Below are 8,443 nucleotides of genomic sequence, written 5' to 3' on the forward strand. Positions count from 1 at the left end.
GGAACAACTTCATTGTTTTCTCTCTGATGTCTTCAATCTTGCTCTGTTGGAGTGTCCCTCCCCGCTCATTGAAGACACCTTAGGCAGATTCATATAGTTTTCTTGATGCTTTGGCTCATTTTTAGAGAAGATTCACTGTTAGGTGATCACGGATCTAGGTAGATGAAAAGCTTTATTCTTACTTTCACTGCAAAGCTCCTCCCTTCCCCCAGCTCAGGGTCCTGCACTGGGAAAGGGAGTCATGGTCTGCTCCATCCCTCCTCTCCTGCCTTTTCCTTCTCCTCCTCTCTCCAGGACAGCTGAAGGGGAAAACTGAATGGAAGAAAGTGTCTGACGCTGTAATCCACCTGCCTCCTCTCTGTGATTGGCTCCCCAGAGCTGGGACTTCTTTGGGAGGTGGCTCAGCAGCCATCTGAAGCCCCATAGAGGTCTCTGCAAAAATATAAGTGAGTTCTATGGGGAACCTTTTGAAAATTCTGCTTTTGTTCTGATGTTATTCCCACCGCCTCCTGGTGATGACTCAGTAGGCTGCCCTGTTGAGTGGTGCTTCCAAAATGCTTGGCTTGGCCAGCATGGGTAGTATCCTTGTCATTCAGGGTGGTCATGAATGATGGTCGTCACACAGGGCCCTAAGAGGGCCCTCTCTCCCTAGCTCTTATACTGCACCGCTCCAGCCAGTCTCTCATCTTCCAAGTTCTCCGGGAGAGAAACAGGAGATATGTCTGTTGTTGCCTATGACTTCCTACGTGAACCCACCCAATTCCAAGAAACACACGCCCAGCTCTCCCAGGAGCCACCTTTCTTGTTTCACTCAGCATGCAGGGCCTTGGGTCTGATGGGTAGTAAGATGTTGGTCTCTCCCTCCTAAAATATGTATAGTTTCTTCTGATACCTCTTCCTGGAGCTTCCTTTTCCACTCTTTCAAGAGTGCTTCCCTCTCTTCTAGAAGAACAATCCACAGCAATCTCCTCCCTGGTTGGCAAATCTTGTTTGGCTCATCCCATTCAATGAACTCATTTATTCACATATATTTATGTGTGTATGCAGATATTTTTTGAACGTATGTATGGTGTATAGACATATGACATATATATAATTTGCATACTGCACGCAGAGTGCATATATCATGCTAGACATTCAGTTTCATCCCCACACTGGCTCTTCAGTTTTAATAAGTCCAGAAGGAATGTGTTAAGCACTTGACTTTGGAACACAAGGGGCTTTCTCACTCTTTGTTTGAAGCTTCAGCCAGAATCCTGAACCAAAGGGAATGGTGTCAACCATATTCTGTTACAAACACTTTCTACCATTTTGGATCAACTCTTACATGCCAATCTCTATTTCAAAAGCTTGAACTAATTTTCATATTGCTCCTGTAAGGTGATTTTTATGTACCTCCTTTTAGAGTAGGGCGCTGGGATTCAGGGAAGCCAAACATCTTGCCCAGGATCACGCATCTGGTGAGGCCAAACCTGGAGTGCCGTCTGATTACAGAGCCTGGGTTCTGTGCTTCATCACAGCGTCAGATGGCTTGATAGCATCAAATGGGGCTGCTAAACGGAAACAGACTTCATTCTCCTGAAAGTGCTGATTAAAAAGTTCAGTTGGGATATTATGTTTGTTATCATGAACGCTGGTATGGATAACACCAGGTTCCCTGGAAACCATGAAGATATTATCTACGTCCCATTTACAGATGAAATACCAAGTAAAGACTGCAGACGACTACCCCTCGGGGAGGAAAGTCAGCCAACCCATCATTAGGGACCCGTTCAAATTTCTGGCTTCTCAGTGAATGCTGATTTTTGACAGAAAGCTACTTGTGCATATGGCATATTCTGTGTGCAAGGCTCTGTAAGAAAAAGTGAGAAAAAGTGAATGTGTGTGTCATTCAAAGAGCAGAGCCAGTCTCACCATTGCTTCTATATGTTGACATGAAGATCCTACTCTACTGGCCTTAAGTGAAATCATTTTTAAACAAACAGTTATAATTACAGTAGGGGAGCAAAAGGAATTCTGACTCTGAATTTGTTAATTGTTCTACCCTTTTGTGGACATAAGCCAATGTTTGGTCTTTCGCTGAAATAGACATTTAGCTAAAAAGCGTTGGTCAGAAAGATCCATTTCCCCTGTTATTTTAACTCCCTCTCTCCTAACTGTACCTCCCCTCACTGACCTTCCAGCACATTCCCAGCTTTCATGAGCTTTGTACTTCAGTTATTAAATTACAAAAGAAATGGAGCAAAAGGACTGAAATATATTTCTCAGAAATACAGCTGTGCTCACAATGGGCACCGCGTGTGAAGTATGTCTCTGAACCCCCTTCTCCTCATCACATTTCAGCAAATAAATCTGACTCTCTGTGGAACAATTTTGGTGTTAGCACAAAGTAATTCAAAACAGTGGGGGGTAGGGGGGACGCATAATTATGACCAGCAGAAGACGCATTTGCAAAAGCTGTGCGTGAAATGATTTAGTTAGGAAAAAAGGCTCTGCCTGGAGCCCAGAAAATCCTTCTGTTTCCCCCTAAATTATGAAGCTTCATTCTATTCTATACTGATTTACATGTTAATTCCATAAAACTACATTTGTCTAAAATCATTCTGTTTGTCCTCTTTGGTGATCATGTGTTAGGATTCATCCATTTATATCTTCATTCTCTGGACAGAATAAGAGCCTGTTCCTGTTCTGGTGGCCATGTAAAGGAGGTCATTAGAGTCTGATTTGACATGTGGAGGGAGGGGATACTTCAAAGTGAGCGTCATCAGGGAGGACCACGTGTCCCAGGTGGCTTGGCCATGGGAAGCTTCCTGGGCAAGGTTATGGCTGAGCTGAGCCTTAGAAGAGAGGCCAGGGAGAGGGTATCCTGGGTGGGAGCAGTGGTGTGACCAAGAATATGGAAGACAGAATCAAGAAGGATGAGGAAGGCATGTGTCTTCCTCATCTCAGGCTGTCTTAATAAAACACCACATACTAGATGGCTTAAACAACAGCAATGTTTTTGTCCACAGTTGTGGATGCTGGGTATTCATGACCAAGGTGCCATCAGGGTTGGTATCTGATGAGGGCTCTTACCTTGTATTGCTGACAGTTGCCTTCTTACTGCCTCTCACAAGGACTCTCCTCTGTGTTCCTGTGGAGGGACAGAAGGAAGACAGGACAGAGAGACAGAGACAGAAATGACTCTTCCTCCTCTTATAAGGACACTCATCCTTTCATGAGGGGCTCACCCTTATGACCTCATGTCATTCTAATTACATCATGAAAGCTCCATCTCAAAAGCCATCACACTAAGGGTTAGTGCTTCAACAATATGAATTTTGGGAGACACAGTTCAGCCAAAAGTGGTGTGTGTATAAGTTAAGATATTCCCAAGAAGCAGAACTATATATGTATGAAAGGGAAGAAATAGGATTGGCTCACAGTTTGGGGGGGTGGGGTTGGCAAGTCCAAAAATCTGTTGGACAACCCAGCAGGCAGGAAATTCAGATAAGGGTTGATGTTATAGTCTTGAGTCTGAATTCTACACAGAAGGCCAGGTAGGCTGGATACCTGGGCAGGGCTTCTATATTGTTGTCTTGAGGCCAAATTCCTTCTCATTCCAATTTCCTTCTTTTTCTGAAAGCATCAGTCTCTGCCCTTAAGTTCCTCAACTGATTGTATAAAGCCCAAACACATTATGGAGAACGATCTTCATTACTCAAAGTCCACCAATGGAAATGTTAAGAACATCTAAAAAAAACCTCCCTGGCAACATTTAGACTAGTGTTTGACCAAACAGCTGGATCCCACAGCCTAGCCAAATTGACACATAAAGCCTCAAGGTGGGTGATGCGTCAGGAGAAGTGAATATGATGAACCAGTAGTCTTGGGCTGGATTCCGATGAAGCTGGACTGTGCTAATGAACTACCACTGCCCTGCAGACCTGGGCTCATGAACACAGATGTCTAAGGGGGCCAGGCAGGGAAAACGTACAAGAGACTTGAGACCCACTTATATTCTTACACTTCATTTATATATTAAACACATGAACACATTCTTTTTTATGAAGGTGTTCTCCCAGCTGCTTTTTCAACAGAGACCTTTTGATCTATTTTTTCCCCATTTTGGATAGGACATGCATACACAAGAGTATGTCTCCACTATGCTACAAATAATGGTACAAGCAGGGATTGTGTGTGTGTGTATGCCAAGTTGTTTCAGTTGTGTCCGACTCTGTGCAACCCCATGGACCAAAGCCCCCCAGGTTCCCCTGTCCATGGGATTCTCCAGGCAAGAATACTGGAGTGGGTTGCTATGTGCTCCTCCAGAGGATCTTCCCGACGCAGGGACTGAACCCACATCGCTTGTGTTTCTTGCATTGTCAGGCGGGTTCTTTACCACCAGTGCCACCTGGGAGGCCCACAAGCAGGGATTTTTAAAAATGGCCAAGTCCCCGCTATTGTTGAAGTAATAATAGCGGAGGACACTCAATTAATTGGAACTGAATTGAATTTTTGCAGGAAGCAGCTGATCCACTGGCTCGCCTCATGGTGCTCTGTGGACAATGTGGCTCGAGTGTGGCCAGATGCTCTACTGCTTTGACATCTCCCAGTTTGAAATATCAGTTCCACATCTTTAAATCTGCAAATCCAAATTCATCTGCTGGCAAGACTAAGTCATCTGCTCTGAGGCATGGGGACTAGTTACAGGTTTTAGGCAGGACAATTTTCCCTTAAGTCAATTCATTACCTATCACTGCACAACAAACAGTTCCTCAAATTAGTCGCTCAAAACAGCAAGCGTTTATTGTCTCACAGTCTCTGTGGGTCAAGAATAGGGGAACAGCTTACTTGGATGTTCCTGGCACAGGGCTTTTCATGAGTTGTTAGTCAAGATGTCAGCTAAGGGCTCAACTGAGGATGGAATCCACTTCCAAACCCACCATGAGCTGTTGGCAGGAAGCCTCAGTCCTCACTGTATGGATCACTCCATAGAGCTGCTGAGCATCACCAGGACACGGCTGTTGCCCTCCCCAGAGCAACAGATGAGAGAACTGAAGATGAAGTCACAGCACCTTTTGTAATCTTACATCGGAAGTAAAATCCCGTCAAGTCTGCCATCTTCTGTTGGCCACCCAGACCACCCCTGGAGCAGCGTGGGATAGACTGCACAGGGAGTGAGTGACAAGATGTGTGAGTCATTGGTGGCCATCTTTAAGTACAGCTACCACATTAAATACTGGGCTAGCATCTATGTAGAAGATAGATTTGAGGTGGGGACCTTTTAGGAGAATATTGAATCAGTAGAATGCTGATGAGGGGAGGGGATATTGCAATCAGAAAAAAGAAAGAGAAAAATCATTGAAACTCTGTGGCCGAGTCAATAATTCATTTCTAATCAAAAACGAAGTCTGATGAAGGGAACTTCTGGGAAAATTTTTCTGTCCTAATAAAAAAATTGAAGAATGAACATGCTCCCATTTCTCTGGCTTCTCCATGAATTTTTCTGCCTTTGAATATTACCGTGTGGGAATACGATGTATGGAACTGTTGCAGCTGTTTTGTGACAGTGAAGGGAAAATCATTATGTCTGATGTGGTTGAGTGGGAATATGGGCAGATTCTGAGCGATATTGCTGAGTCATCAGTCAGTCATAGCTCTTGTTATGTTAACAATAAATATCTTAAGAATTTAAGTCACCGTGAGTTGGCCATACTGTTATGTGCTGCTAAAAGCCTTCCTGACATACAAGAGGAGAGAAAAAGGCATTTCCAGCCTTTTTGGTTAATTGATTGCTTTAAGGCTAGATGAAATAAAAGCTATGCAAAGTTTTGCTTCATAAATAGTGTAGATGATGGTGATGTTAGATAAAATGAAGACAGAAGAGGGAGCAGGGTCCAGTCTATTGAAGTTGACCTGCTTGTGGGACATGCACATGAGAAAGACCAGCAGGTGATGGTTAAAGGAGAGGCCCGTCTCCATATTCCCATGTCCATCATGATGTCCACATTCTGAGGAAGTCAACAGATGAACGCAGGGAAGGATGCTGAAAGCTTACAACTGAGTAGCAGATATGGGACTAAATAACAAAGATTGCTTTGTGACAAAGCTTCAATGTAAATGGTTTGTGACAGATTCTAGTGAAGCTTTTAATCTATGTGTGTGAAAGTTAGACTGTACAAAAAGAAAGACATCACTGTGTATGAAAACGCATTGTTTTAGGAGGGTCTGCGTTTTCTGTTCTCTATGTGTATTTCTTTGAATGGTAAGTTACCTTTGAAGACAGCAGCGTCTTCATTTTTTTTTTTTTTTGGCAGAAGAAAACTATGTTGGAGAGATGAAAATTAAGTGAGCAAAATTGAATCTGCCATGTGGCACAGCATCACAAGGATTCTTATTTGAGAACCGAAAGGAAGTGACAGTCTGCACCCAGGCAGGGTCTGTCATCCATATTACACGCTTGCTCTCATTTGAGTTGAGTAGTAGCCTGAAAGCCTCAAAGCGCCTGTTGGTCAGTTAATTTCATTTGAAGAATATTCTATGGGATTGTCTTTTTCCCCCCTTTGGACTTTGAAGTTTATTCCCATTTTCTAGGCTACCCTCAAATGATGACATATCCTAGTGGGTGCTTGCACTATAAAGACAGAATATTTACGGCTGAGTCCTTTCTGTTCGCTCACTTTCCGTAGACACTAGAGATAGAGTGTCAGATGGAGCCCATTTGACTGAGCTCAGCCAGCAGCTCTGGGTGGAACCAGCCCCAGGTAGAGTCCCGTGTCTGTAATGAGAAGCAGGGGGTAAATAGTGCGGCTTAGACCAGTGAGTGTCATGGGGAATCTCGGCGAGGTCTTCATAGCTCTGGTACAATAGCTAATCTGAGTTATTTTGCATCATTGCCCCCCAACAATCAGTGCCCTGGTTCTAGAACATTGCACAGTGCCAAAACCCAGGGAGAGCTGGGCTGAGAGTTCCAAGGTGGCTGTTGGAGCATCGCTTAGCCCTTATAAGTGGTCACTTCAGGTGGGCGGGCTCTCTGGTCTTCTAAGCCTGTTTGGGATGTGGAAAGGTTGGTGAGGCTGTCAGGATCCTGAGGGAGGAGGACCAGACATGCCCCACCCTAGCATCCTCTGGGGGTCTGGTAGCTCGACCTGGGATTTGGGGTACAATTAGGAGCTCTTGCTCTTCTTCTCAAACTCTTGCTTCCTCCTCTCCCCAACTCTACCACCAGGTGAGGAGTTCCTTCCTGAGTCTTTTTCTTTTTTTAATTATTTATTTCTTTGGCTCCATCGGGTCTCAGTTGCAGCACGCGGAACTTTTGTTGTGGTGCATGGACTCTCTCTGGTTGTGGCAGGCAGCCTTAGTTGCTCTGTGTCAAGTGGAATCGTAGTTCCCTGACCAGGGAACGAGCCTGAGTCTCCTGAATTAGAAGGTAGATTCTTAACCATCGTGAGGCAGGAGATAGATGGGCCCTCGGCTGAACATTTTCCTGCTGAGGAGAGAAACTTCATAAGCAGGATGATGGCAGAAGCTAAGCCCTGTCAAGATAAGAGATAAAAGATCACATATTCCTCATTCTCAAAGTTAAAGAGACCTCCCTGACTACACATGTGCAGAAAGGCTCCTTGGAGCTCAAAAAGGGAGGAGGCATCACCCCATAGTAAGTGATGTCAACTACCCATAAGCCTCTTTGCTAGAATCCATCTTGGCTAAGAAAGGAGAAATCACATGTGGGAGGATTCTGAAATAAACCAAATATGGACCAGGATCAGGCAAATCAAAATGATTGGTCAAAGGACTCCTGGAAGAAATGCCCCATAAAAGTAATTCAAACTGCCACGTAGGTGCAACTCAACGACTCTGAGTCTGCCTGTGTGTCTATCCCACACACTGGCCTCTTTCCCCACCTAATAAACACTCGACTTGTTTCACTACTTTCCATCTTTGCGTGAATTCTTTTCTGCAAAACCGAGAAGCCAGCGCCTCATCACTGGATCACTAGGATCAGGTATCCTCACCGCTGGGACTCAACCTCAGGCTCTGGCCAGAAACTGAAGCCCTGCTTCAAGTCTCTGCAGGCTAAGGCCACCTGAGATCAACCAGACCACCAAGGAAATGTCCCCTTCCCTAGTCTTGAGAATACCCTTCTCTCAAGGATTTGAATGTTTTGTCTCTCTTGGAGACAGACAAACAGAATTCTTCAGAATGCTCTCTCAGTTTCAGAGCAGCTGTAAAGGTCTTGGCATCCTTCTGTCCTTTACCCTGTCACACCCCACCCTGGAGGCAATAAATCAGCCAAGTAACTCATAAGGATCTTGCATGGGAAGACTTGGGGAAAGAGAGAAATTAAAGTGAAGGAAAACACCCCCATATGAGAAAAACAGCATCATTTATTGTCTCAAAATATCCCTTTAATATCAGGGTCTGCCTTCACCAGTCCTGCTCAAGGAAGGTTCAAATTTTC

This window comes from Ovis aries, chromosome 16, assembly GCF_016772045.2.
Source record: "Ovis aries strain OAR_USU_Benz2616 breed Rambouillet chromosome 16, ARS-UI_Ramb_v3.0, whole genome shotgun sequence".
Classification (NCBI taxonomy): domain Eukaryota; kingdom Metazoa; phylum Chordata; class Mammalia; order Artiodactyla; family Bovidae; genus Ovis; species Ovis aries.